This window comes from Panulirus ornatus, chromosome 65, assembly GCF_036320965.1.
Source record: "Panulirus ornatus isolate Po-2019 chromosome 65, ASM3632096v1, whole genome shotgun sequence".
Lineage (NCBI taxonomy): Eukaryota > Metazoa > Arthropoda > Malacostraca > Decapoda > Palinuridae > Panulirus > Panulirus ornatus.
This window is the reverse complement of record NC_092288.1, coordinates 26,880,799-26,893,518: the sequence shown is the minus strand read 5'-3', so window position 1 is coordinate 26,893,518 and position 12,720 is coordinate 26,880,799. Positions and strand designations below refer to the sequence as shown.

The window sequence follows — 12,720 nt, the reverse complement described above, 5'->3', positions numbered from 1 at the left end:
CGTGCTGTCAGTGGATTGAATTAAGGCATGTGAAGCGTCTGGGGTAAACCATGGAAAGCTGTGTAGGTATGTATATTTGCGTGTGTGGACGTATGTATATACATGTGTATGGGGGTGGGTTGGGCCATTTCTTTCGTCTGTTTCCTTGCGCTACCTCGCGTACGTGGGAGACAGCGACAAAAAAAAAAAAAAAAAAATTATTATTATTATTATTATTATTATTATTATTATTGTTATTATTATTATTATCATTATTATTATACTTGATCGCTGTTTCCCGCATCATTGAGGTAGCAACAGGAAACAGACGAAGAATTGCCTATCCGCTCACATACACATATATATACTTAGACACCCATACACGCACATATCCATACATATACATACACAGACATATACATATATACACATGGACATATTCATACTTGCTTTCCTTCATTCATTCCTGTTGCTACCTCATCCCACAGGAGACAGAATCACTACCCCCTGCTTCAGGGAGGTAGTGCCAGAAAAATAGACAAAAAAGGCCATGTTTGTTCACACTCAGTCTCCAGCTGTCATGTGTAATGTACTGAAACCACAGCTCCCTCTCCACATCCAGTTCCCACAGACCTTTCCATGGTTTACCCCTGACATTTCACATGCCCTTGTTCAGTAAATTGACACCTTGTCAACCCCAGTATACCACATGGTTCCAGTTCACTCTATTCTTTGCACGCCTCTCACCCTCCTGTATGCTCAGGCCCCGATCGCTCAAAATCTTTTTCAGTCCATCCTTCCACCTCCAGTTTGGTCTACCACTTCTTGTTCCCTCCACTTCTGACACATATATCCTCTTTGTCAACCTTTCCTCACTCATTCTTTCCATATGTCCAAACCATTTCAGCACACCCTCTTCTGCTCTCTCAACAACACTCTTTTTATTTCCACACATCTCGCATACCCTTTCATTTATTACTTGACCAAACCACCTTACACCACATATTGTCCTCAAACATCTCATTTTCAACACATCCACCTTCCTCCGTACAACCCTTTCCATAGCCCATGCCTCTCACCCATATGATATTGTTGGAACTACTATTTCTTCAGACATACCCAATTTTGCCCTCTGAGATAACAGTCTCCCCTCCCACACATTCTTCATTGCTCCCAGAGCCTTCGCCCCCATCCTCCACACTGTCTTTTACATATATCCATACATGCACATACACGTACATTATTTTTTTATTATACTTAATCGCCATCTCCTGCATCGGTGAGGTAGCACAGGGAAACAGACAGGGAATGGCCCAACCCACCCACGTACACTTGTATACACATGAACACCCATTTATTTATATTTATTTATTCTTTGTCGCTGTCTCCCGCGTTAGCGAGGTAGTGCAAGGAAACAGATGAAAGAATGGCCCAACCTGCCCACATACACATGTATATACATACATGTCCACACACACGCATATTCATACCTATACATTTCACCATATACATATATATACATACACAGACATATACATATATACACATGTACATAATTCATCTTGCTGCCTTTATTCATTCCCATTGCTACCCCGCCATACGTGAAATGACCCCCTCCCCCTGCACGCGTGTGAAGTAGCGCCAGGAAAAAGACAATAAGGCCACATTCGTTCACACTCAGTCTCTAGCTGTCATGTATAATGCACCGAAACCACAGCTCCCTTTCCGCATCCAGGCCCCACAAAACTTTCCATAGTTTACCTCAGACGCCTCACATGCCCTGGTTCAGTCCATTGACAGCACGTCGATATGAACACCCATACATGCACATATGCATGATTATACATATGAGCGTATATATAACATATAAATACACAGACATATACATATTCGTACTTGCTGCCTTCATCCATTCCCGTCACCACCCCGCCACACATGAAATAACATCCTCCCCTCCCCCACCAGTGAGGTAGTGCCAAGAAAAGACAAAAAAAGGACATTCATTCACACTCAGTCTCTAGCTGTCATGTGTAATGTTCTGAAACCACAGCTCCTTTTCTACATCCAGGCCACACAAACCTTTCCATGGTTTACCTCAGACGCTTCACATGCCCTGGTTCAATCCATTGACAGAACGTCGATATGAACACCCATACATGCACATATGCATGATTATACATATGAGTGTATACATAACATAAAAATACACAGACATATACATATTTGTACTTGCTGCCTTCATCCATTCCCATCACCACCCCGCCACACATGAAATAACATCCTCCCCTCCCCCACCAGTGAGGTAGTGCCAAGAAAAGGCAAAAAAGGACATTCATTCACACTCAGTCTCTAGCTGTCATGTGTAATGTACTGAAACCACAGCTCCCTTTCTACTATCCAGGCCACACAAACCTTTCCATGGTTTACCTCAGACGTTTCACATGCCCTGGTTCAATCCATTGACAGAACGTCGATATGAACACCCACACATGCACATATGCATGATTATACATAGGAGCGTATACATAACGTATAAATACACAGACATATACATATTCGTACTTGCTGCCTTCATCCATTCCCATCACCACCTTGCCACACATGAAATAACATCCTCCCCTCCCCCACCAGTGAGGTAGTGCCAGGAAAAGACAAAAAAAGGACACATTCATTCACATTCAGTCTCTAGCTGTCATGTGTAATGTACCGAAACCACAGCTCCCTTTCTACATCCAGGCCCCACAAACCTTTCCATGGTTTACACCAGATGCTTGACATGCCCTGGTTCAATCCATTCACAGCACGTCAGCACTGGTATAGCACATCGTTCCAATTCACTGTATTCCTTGCATGCCTTTCACCCTCTTGTATGTTCAGGCCTTGATTGCTCAAAATCTTTTTCACACCATCCTTCCACCCCCAATTTGGTTTCCCACTTCTTCTTCCCTCCACCTCTGACACATGTATCCTCTATGTCAATCTTTCCTCACTCATTTTCTCCATGTGTCCAAAGCATTGCACCACACCCTCTTCTTCTCTCTCAACCACACTCTTTTTATTACCACACATCTCTCTTACCCTTTCATTACTTACTTGATCAAACCACCTCACACCACATATTGTTCTCAGATATTTCATTTCTAACACTTCCACCCTCCTCCGCACAACCCTATCTATAGCCTGTGCCTCGCAACCACATAACGTTGTTGGAACCACTATTTGTTCATATATACCCATTTTTGCTCCGAGATAACGTTCTCTCCTTCCACACATTTTTCAATGCTCCCAGAACTTTTGCCCCCTCCCCACCCTGTGACTCACTTCCACTTCCATGGTTCCATCTGCTGCCAAGTCCACTCACAGATATCTAAAACACTTCACTTCCACTGTTTTTTCTCCATTCAAACTTACCTCCCAAGTAACTTGTCCCTCAACCCTACTGAACCCAATAACCTTGCTCTTACTCACATTTACCCTCAACTTTCTTCTTTCACACTCTTTCCCCAAACTCAATGACCAACTTCTGCTGTTTCTCACCTGAATCAGCCACCAGCACTCTATCATCGAAGAACAACAACTGACTCACTTCCCAAGCCCTCTCATCCCCAACAGACTTCATACTTGCTCCTCTCTTCAAAACTCTTGCATTCACCTCCCTAACCACCCCATCCATAAACAAATTAAACAGCTATGAAGTCATCATGCACTCCTGCCGCAGACTGACATTCACTGGGAACCAATCACTTTCCTCTTTTCCTACTTGTACACATGCCTTATATCCTTGGTAAAAACTTTTCACTGCTTCTAGTAACTTACCTCCCACTCTTAAAACTTTCCACAAAGCATCTCTTTCAACCCTATCGTATGCCTTCTGCAGATCCATAAATGCTACATAGAAATCCATCTGTTTTTCTAAATATTTCTCACGTACATTCTTCAAAGCAAGCACCTTATCCACACATCCTCTACCACTTCTGAAACCACACTGCTCTTCCCCAATCTGATGCTCTGTACATGCCTTTACCCTCTCAGTCAATACCCTCCCATATAATTTCCCAGGAATACTCAACAAACTTATGCCCCCTGTGATTTGAACACTCACCTTTATCCTCTTTGCCTTTGTACAGTGGCACTATTTATGCATTTTGCCAATCCTCAGGCACTTCACCATGATCCATACATACGTTGAATATCCTTACCAACCAATCAACAAGACAGTCACCCCCTTTTTTAATATATTCCACTGCAATACCATCCAATCCCGCCGCCTTGCCTGCTTTCATCTTCTGCAAAGCTTTCACTACCTCTTCTCTGTTTACCAAACCATTCTTCTTGACCCCTCTTACTTTTCACACTGCCCCGACCAAAATGCCCCACATCTGCCACTCTATCATCAAATACATTCAACAAACCTTCAAAATACTCACCCTATTTGCCTGTCTTCACCGATGTTCCTATGTGTTTTCTTGTCTTATGCACTTTATTTACCTCCTTCCAAAATATCTTTTTTATTCTCCCTAGAATTTAATGATACTCTCTCACCCCAACTCTCATTTACCGTCTTTTACACCTCTTGCTTCTTTCTCTTGACCTCCTGCTGCTTTCTTTTATACATCTCCCTATCATTCGCACTCCTTCCCTGCAAAAATCGTTCAAATGCCTCTCTCTTCTCTTTCACTAACAATCTTATTTTGCCATCCCACCACTCACTACCCTTTCTAATCTCCCCACTTCCTGCCTTTCTCATGCCTCATGCATCTTTTGTGCTAGCCATCACTGCTTTCTTAAATACATCCCATTCCTCCACAACTCCCCTTATGTCATTTGCTTTCACCTTTTGCCATTGTGCATTCAATCTCTCCTTATACTTCCTCGCACAAGTCTCTTTTCCAGGCTCACTTACTCTCACCACTCTCTTCTCCTCAACATTCTCTCTTCTTTCCCGAGAACCTCTACAAATCTTTACCTTTGCCTACACAAGATAGTGATCAGACATCCCTCCAGCTGCCCCTCTCAGCACATTAACAATCAAAAGTCTCCATCAATCAACACGTAATCTAATAATGCTCTCTGTCCATCTCTCCTACTCACATCAATATACTGATGTATTTTTTTTCATTATTATGATTTATAGCTGTCTCCCCCATTAGTGAGGTAGCGCAAGGAAACAGACGAAAGAATGGCCCAACCCACCCACAAACACATGTATATACATACACGTCCACACACGCACATATACATACCTATACATCTCAACGTATACATATATATAACACACAGACATTTACATATATACACAAGTACATAATTCATAATGTTTGCCCATATTCATTCCTGTTGCCACCCTGCCACACATGAAATAACAACCCCCTCCCCCGCATGTGTGCGAGTCCACAGCTCCCTTTCCACATCCAGGCCCCACAGAACTTTCCAGGTTTACCTCAGATGCTTCACATGCCCTGGTTCAATCCATTGATGGCGCATCGATCCCGGTATACCACATTGTTCCAGTTCACTCTATTCCTTGCACGCCTTTCACCCTCCTGCATGTTCAGGCCCTGATAACTCAAAATCTTTTTCACTCCATCTTTCCACCTCCAATTTGGTCTCCAACTTCTCCTCATTCCCTCCACCTCTGACACATATATCCTCTTTGCCAATCTTTCCTCTTTCATCTCTCCATGTGACCAAACCATTTCAAAACACCTTCTTCTGCTCTCTCAACCACACTCTTTTCACCACCACACGTCTCTCTTACCCTTTCATTGCTTACTCGATCAAACCACCTCACACCACATATTGTCCTCAAACATTTCATTTCCAGCACATCCACCCTCCTCCACACAACTCTATCTATAGCCCACGCCTTGCAACCTTATACATTGTTGGAACCACTATTCCTTCAAACATACCTATTTTTGCTTTCCAAGATAACTTTCTCGACTTCTACACATTCTTCAATGCTCTCAGAACTTTCACTGCCTCCCCCACTCTATGATTCACTTCCACTTCCATGGTTCCATCCATTGCCAAATCCACTCCCAGATATCTTAAACATTTCACTTCCTCCAGTTTTTCTCCATTCAAACTTACCTTCCAGTTGACTTGTCCCCCAACCCTACTGTACTTTGCTCTTATTCACATTTACTCTCAGCTTTCTTCTTTCACACACTTTACCAAACTCAGTCACCAGCTTCTGCAGTTTCTCACACAAATCAGCCGCTAGCACTGTATCATCAGCGAACAACAACTGACTCACTTCCCAAGCTCTCTCATCCACAACAGATTGCATACTTGCCCCTCTGTGCTGAGAGGTGCAACTGGAGGGATGTCTGATCCATATCTTGTGGAGGCGAAGGTGAAGATTTGTAGAGGTTTTCAGAAAAGAAGAGAGAATGTTGGAGTGAAGAGAGTGGTGAGAGTAAGTGCGCTTTGGAAGGAGAATTGTGTGAGGAAGTATCAGGAGAGACTGAGTACAGAATAGAAAAAGGTGAGATCAAAGGGGAGTGGGGGAGGAGTGGGTTGTATTTAGTGAAGCAGTGATGGCTTGTGCAAAAGATGCTGTGACATGAGAAGTGTGGGAGGTGGGCAGATAAGAAAGGGTAGTGTGTGGTGGGATGAAGAAGTAAGAATATTAGTGAAAGAGAACAGAGAGGCATTTGGACGATTTTTACAGGGAAATAATGCAAATGAGTGGGAGATGTATAAAAGAAAAAGGCAGGAGGTCAAGAGAAAGGTGCAAGAGGTGAAAAAGAGGGCAAATGAGAGTTGGGGTGAGAGAGTATCATTAAATTTTAGGGAGAATAAAAAGATGTTTTGGAAGGAGGTAAATAAAGTGCGTAAGACAAGGGAACAAATGGGAACTTCAGTGAAGGGGGCTAATGGGGAGGTGATAACAAGTAGTGGTGATATGAGGAGGTGGAGTGAGTATTTTGAGGGTTTGTTGAATGTGTTTGATGATAGAGTGATAGATATAGGATGTTTTGGTCGAGGTGGTGTGCAGAGTAAGAGGGTTAGGGAGAATGATTTGGTAAACAGAGAAGAGGTAGTAAAAACTTTGCAGGAGATGAAAGCTGGCAAGGCAGCGGGTTTGGATGGTATTGCAGTGGAATTTATAAAAAAGGGGTTGACTGTATTGTTGACTGGTTGGTAAGGTTATTTGATGTATGTATGACTCATGGTGAGGTGCCTGAAGATTAGAGGAATGCTTGCATAGTGCCATTGTATGGAGGCAAAGGGGATAAAAGTGAGTGCTGAAATTACAGAGGTATAAGTTTGTTGAGTATTCCGGGTGAATTACATGGGAGGGTATTGATTTAGAAGGTGAAGGCATGTACAGAGCATCAGATTGGGGAAGAGCAGTGTGGTTTCTGAAGTGGTAGAGGATGTGTGGATCAGGTGTTTGCTTTGAAGAATGTATTGTGAGAAATACTTAGAAAAGCAAATGGATTTGTATGAAGCATTTATGGATCTAGAGAAGGCATACGATAGAGTTGATAGAGATGCTCTGTGGAAGGTATTAAGAATATATGGTGTGGGAGGCAAGTTGTTAGAAGCAGTGAAAAGTTTTTATTGAGGATGTAAGGCATGTGTATGTGTAGGAAGAGAGGAAAGTGAGTCGTTTTCAGTGAATGTAGGTTTGTGGCAGGGGTGTGTGATGTCTCCATGGTTGTTTAATTTGTTTATGGATGGGGTTGTTAGGGAGGTGAATGCAAGAGTTTTGGAGAGAGGGTCAAGTATGCAGTCTGTTGTGGATGAGAGAGCTTGGGAAGTGAGTCATTTGTTGTTTGCTGATGATACAGCGCTTGTGGCTGATTCATGTGAGAAACTGCAGAATCTGGTGACTGAGTTTGGTAAAGTGTGTGAAAGAAGAAAGTTGAGAGTAAATGTGAATAAGAGCAAGGTTATTAGGTATAGTAGGGTTGAGGGTCAAGACAATTGGGAGGTAAGTTTGAATGGAGAAAAACTGGAGGAAGTGAAGTGTTTTGCATATCTGGGAGTGGATTTGGCAGTGGATGGAACCATGGAAGCGGAAGTGAGTCACAGGGTGGGGGAGCAGCGAAGGTTCTGCAAGCGTTGAAAAATGTGTGGAAGGCAAGAACATTATCTTGGAAAGCAAAAATGGGTATGTTTGAAGGAATAGTGGTTCCAACAATGTTATATGGTTGCGAAGTGTGGGCTATAGATTGAGTTGTGCGGAGAAGGGTGGATGTATTGTAAATGAGATGTTTGAGGACATTATGTGGTGTGAGGTGGTTTGATCAAGTAAGTAATGAAAGCGTAAGAGAGATATGTGGTAATGAAAAGAGTGTGGTTGAGAGAGAGCAGAAGAGGGTGTTTTGAAATCATATGGTCACATGGAGAGAATGAGTAAGGAAAGATTGACAAAGAAGATATATGTGTCAGAGGTGGAGGGAATGAGAAGTGGGAGACCAAAATTAGGGTAGAAAGATGGAGTGAAAAAGGTCTTGAGCGATCGGGGCCTCAACATGCAAGAGGGTGAAAGGCACGCAAGGAATAGAGTGAATTGGATTGATGTGGTATACTGGGGTCGACGTGCTGTCAACGGATTGAACCAGGGCATGGGAAGCGTATGGGGTAAACCATGGAAAATTTTGTGGGGCCTGGATGTGGAAAGGGAGCTGTGGTTTCAGCGCATTATGCATGACAGATAGAGACTGAGTGTAAATGAATGCGGCAATTGTTGCCTCTCCTAGCGCTACCTTGTGGACATGCAAGGGGAGGGGGTATCATTTCATGCATGGCGGGGTGGCAGCAGGAATGAATAAAGGCAGCAAGTATGAATTATGTACATGTGTATATATGTATATGTCTATGTATATATATATATATGTATACGTTGAAATATATATTTATGTATATGTGCGTGCATGGACGTGTATGTATATACATGTATGTGGGTGGGTTGGGCCATTCTTTCGTTCTGTTTCCTTGCGCTACCTCGCTAACGCGGGAGACAGCGACAAAGTATCATAAATAAAGAATATAAATACAATATATTCATATATGTCAGTGTATGTTTATATATATATATGTTGATATGTATATGTATCCTGAGGATAAGGGAGAAAGGATACTTCCCACGTATTCCCCACTTGTCATAGAAGGCGACAAAAGGGGATGGGAGCGGGGGACTTGAAACCCTCCCCTCCTATTTTAACTTTCTAAAAGGGGAAACAGAAGAAAGAGTCATGCAGGGAGTACTAATCCTCCTAGAAGGCTCAGACTGGCGTCTCTAAATGTGTGTAGATGTAACCAAGATGAGAAAAAAGGAGAGATAGGTAGTACGTTTGAGGAAAAGGACATGAATGTTTTGGCTCTGAGTGAAACGAAGCTCAAGGATGAAGGGGAAGAGTTGTTTGGGAATGTCTTGGGATTAAAGTCAGGACTTGGTGAGAGGACAAGAGCAAAGGAGAGAATGGCACTACTCCTGAAGCATGAGTTGTGGGAGTATGTGATGAGTGTAAGAAAGTAAAGCCTCAGATGATATGGGAAAAAATGAAAGAGGATGGAGAGAGATAGGTGATTATTGGTGCCTATTCATCTGGTCATGAAAACAAAAATCCTGAAAGACAAGTGCTTTGGGAGCAGCTGAGTGACTGTGTTAGCAATTTTGATGCACGAGACCGGGATGTAGTGATGTTTGATTTTAATGCAAAGGTGAGTAATGTGGCAGTTGAGGGAATAATTGGTGTACATGGGGTGTTCAGTGTTGTAAATGGAAATGGTGAAGAGCTTGTGGATTTGTGTGCTGAAAAGGGACTGGTGATTGGGAATACCTGGTTTAAAAAGAGAGATATACATAAGAGGGCAAATTAGAGTTGGGGTGAGAGTATCATTAAATTTTAGGGAGAATAAAAAGATGTTTTGGAAGGAGGTAAATAAAGTGTGTAAGACAAGGGAACCAATGGGAACATCAGTGAAGGGGGCTAATGGGGAGGTGATAACAAGTAGTGGTGATGTGAGGAGATGGAGTGAGTGTTTTGAAGATTTGTTGAATGTGTTTGATGATAGAGTGGCAGATATATGGTGTTTTGGTCGAGGTGGTGTGCAAAATGAGAGGGTTAGGGAGAAGGATTTGGTAAACAGAGAAGAGGTAGTAAAAGCTTTGTGGAAGATGAAAGCTAGCAAAGCAGTGGGTTTGGATGGCATTGCAGAGGAATATATTAAAAAAGGGGATGACTGTATTGTTGACTGGTTGGTAAGATTATTTAATGTATGTATGACTCATGGTGAGGTGCCTGAGGATTGGCGGAATGCTTGCATAGTGCCATTGTACGGAGGCAAAGGGGATAAAAGTGTGCACAAATTACAGAGGTATAAGTTTGTTGAGTATTCTTGGGAAATTTTGGGAGGGTATTGATTGAGAGGGTTAAGGCATGTACATAGCATCAGATTGAGGAAGAGGAGTGTGGTTTCAGAAGTGGTAGAGGATGTGTGGATCAGGTGTTTGCTTTGAAGAATGTATATGAGAAATACTTAGAAAAGCAAATGGATGTGTATGTATCATTTATGGATCTGGAGAAAGCATATGATAGAGTTGATAGAGATGCTCTGTGGAAGGTATTAAGAATATATGATGTGGGAGGCAAGTTGTTAGAAGCAGTGAAAAGTATTTATTGAGGATGTAAGGCACTTGTACATGTAGGAAGAGAGGAAAGTGATTGATTCTCAGTGAATGGTGGCTTGCGGCAGGAGTGTGTGATGTCTCCATGGTTGTTTAATTTGTTTATGGATGGGGTTGTTAGGGAGGTGAATGCAAGAGTTTTGGAGAGAGGGTCAACTATGTAGTCTGTTGTGGATGAGAGAGCTTGGGAAGTGAGTCAGTTGTTGTTCGCTGATGATACAGCACTGGTGGCTGATTTGTGTGAGAAACTGCAGAATCTGGTGACTGAGTTTGGTAAAGTGTGTGAAAGAAGGAAGCTGAGAGTAAATGTGAATAAGAGCAAGGTACAGTAGGGTTGGGGGCTCTACAGACCTTTCCATGATTTACCCCAGATGTTTCACATGCCCTGGTTTAGTCCACTGACAAGACATCGACAACAATATACCACATTGTACCAATTCACTATTCCCTGCATGTCTCTTACCCTTCTGGCTGTTCAGGCTGTGATTGCTGAAAGTCTTTTTCACTCCATCTCTCCACAACCTATTTGGTCTCCCTCTTATCCTTGTTCCCTCCACTTCTGACACATATATCCTACTTGTGAACTTGTCCTCATTTATTCATTCCATATGAACACACCATTTAAACACACCTCTTCTGCTCTCTCATCCAAACTTTTTGTATTACTACACATCTTTCTTACCCTTTCGTTACTTAATGAAACCACCTCAGCACATATGTTCCTCAAAATTTTCATTTCCAACTCATCCCCATTCCTCTGTACAACCCTTTTTATAGGCCATGCTATTCCTTCAAACATACTCATTTTTTGCTCTCCGAGTTAATGTTATTCTCTTTCCACACATCCTTCATTTCTCTGAGAACCTCCCCCCCCCTACACACACACACACACACACACACACACACACACACACACATACTCCCTATGACTCGCTTCTGCTTCCATTGTTCCATTTGCTGCTAAGGCCACTCCCAGATAACTAAGATACTTCACCTATAATTTTTCTGTATTCAAACTTGCATCCCAACTACCCTGTTCCTCAACCCTGCTGAACCTAATAACCTTGCTCTTATTCACATTTACTCTCAACTTTCTCCTTTCACACACTCTTCCAAATTCACATCCCAACTAACTTGTCCCTCACCCCTAGGGATATGGGAAAAAGAATACTGCTGAGGTATCTCCGGCTTGTCATAAATGGCTACGAAGAGGGGCTGGAGTGGGATGCTAGAAATCTCCCCACCCATGTTATTTTACAAATGAAGAAACAACTGAAAGAGCCAGATGAGGATTTGTCCTCTTAAGATTCAGTCATTTGTTCTGGATGCTACTTCATGCTTGAGGGAAACAGCAAACATATATGGGAAAAAGAAAAGAGGAGAGGAAGGCATGCAGGCTGTACTTATAGGGAAGGAGTGCAGTTGCTTGAGAGATGGGAGATGTATAAGAGAAAGTGGCAGTAAGTCAAGAGGAAGATGCAGGGGTTGGAAAAGATAGCAAATGAGAGCTGAGGTGAGTGAGCATAATTAAACTTCATGGAGAATATGGTGTTTTGAAAGAGGTTGATAATGCACAAAAAAACTAGATAAGAAATGGGAACACAGTGAAGGGGGCAGATGGGGAAGCAGTTGGAGTTGGAGTGAGTATTTTGCAGCACTATTGAATATATTTGATGATAAGATGGCAGATGTAGAGTGAATGGGCTAGGGTGATAAGCAAAGTGAGAGGGTCATGGTTAAGAGAGAAGATTTGGTGAAAGCTTTAGAGCTTAGAAGTAAGAGTATTAGTGAAAGAGAAGAGAGAGGCATTTGGACGATTTTTGCAGGGAAAAAATGCAATTGAGTGGGAGATGTATAAAAGAGACAGGAGGTCAAGAGAAAGGTGCAAGAGGTGAAAAAAAGGGCAAATGAGAGTTGGGGTGAGAGAGTATCATTAAATTTTAGGGAGAATAAAAAGATGTTCTGGAAGGAGGTAAATAAAGTGCGTAAGACAAGGGAGCAAATGGGAACTTCAGTGAAGGGCGCAAATGGGGAGGTGATAACAAGTAGTGGTGATGTGAGAAGGAGATGGAGTGAGTATTTTGAAGGTTTGT

General features: G+C 42.5%; 1 protein-coding gene across 2 annotated transcripts in view; it reads left to right on the top strand.

Annotated features, from left to right (window-relative positions):
- Tsf2 (transferrin 2) overlaps positions 1–12,720 on the top strand; it is a 245,751-nt gene that overhangs the window by 78,991 nt on the left and 154,040 nt on the right. The gene's annotated exons all lie outside the window — the stretch shown is intronic.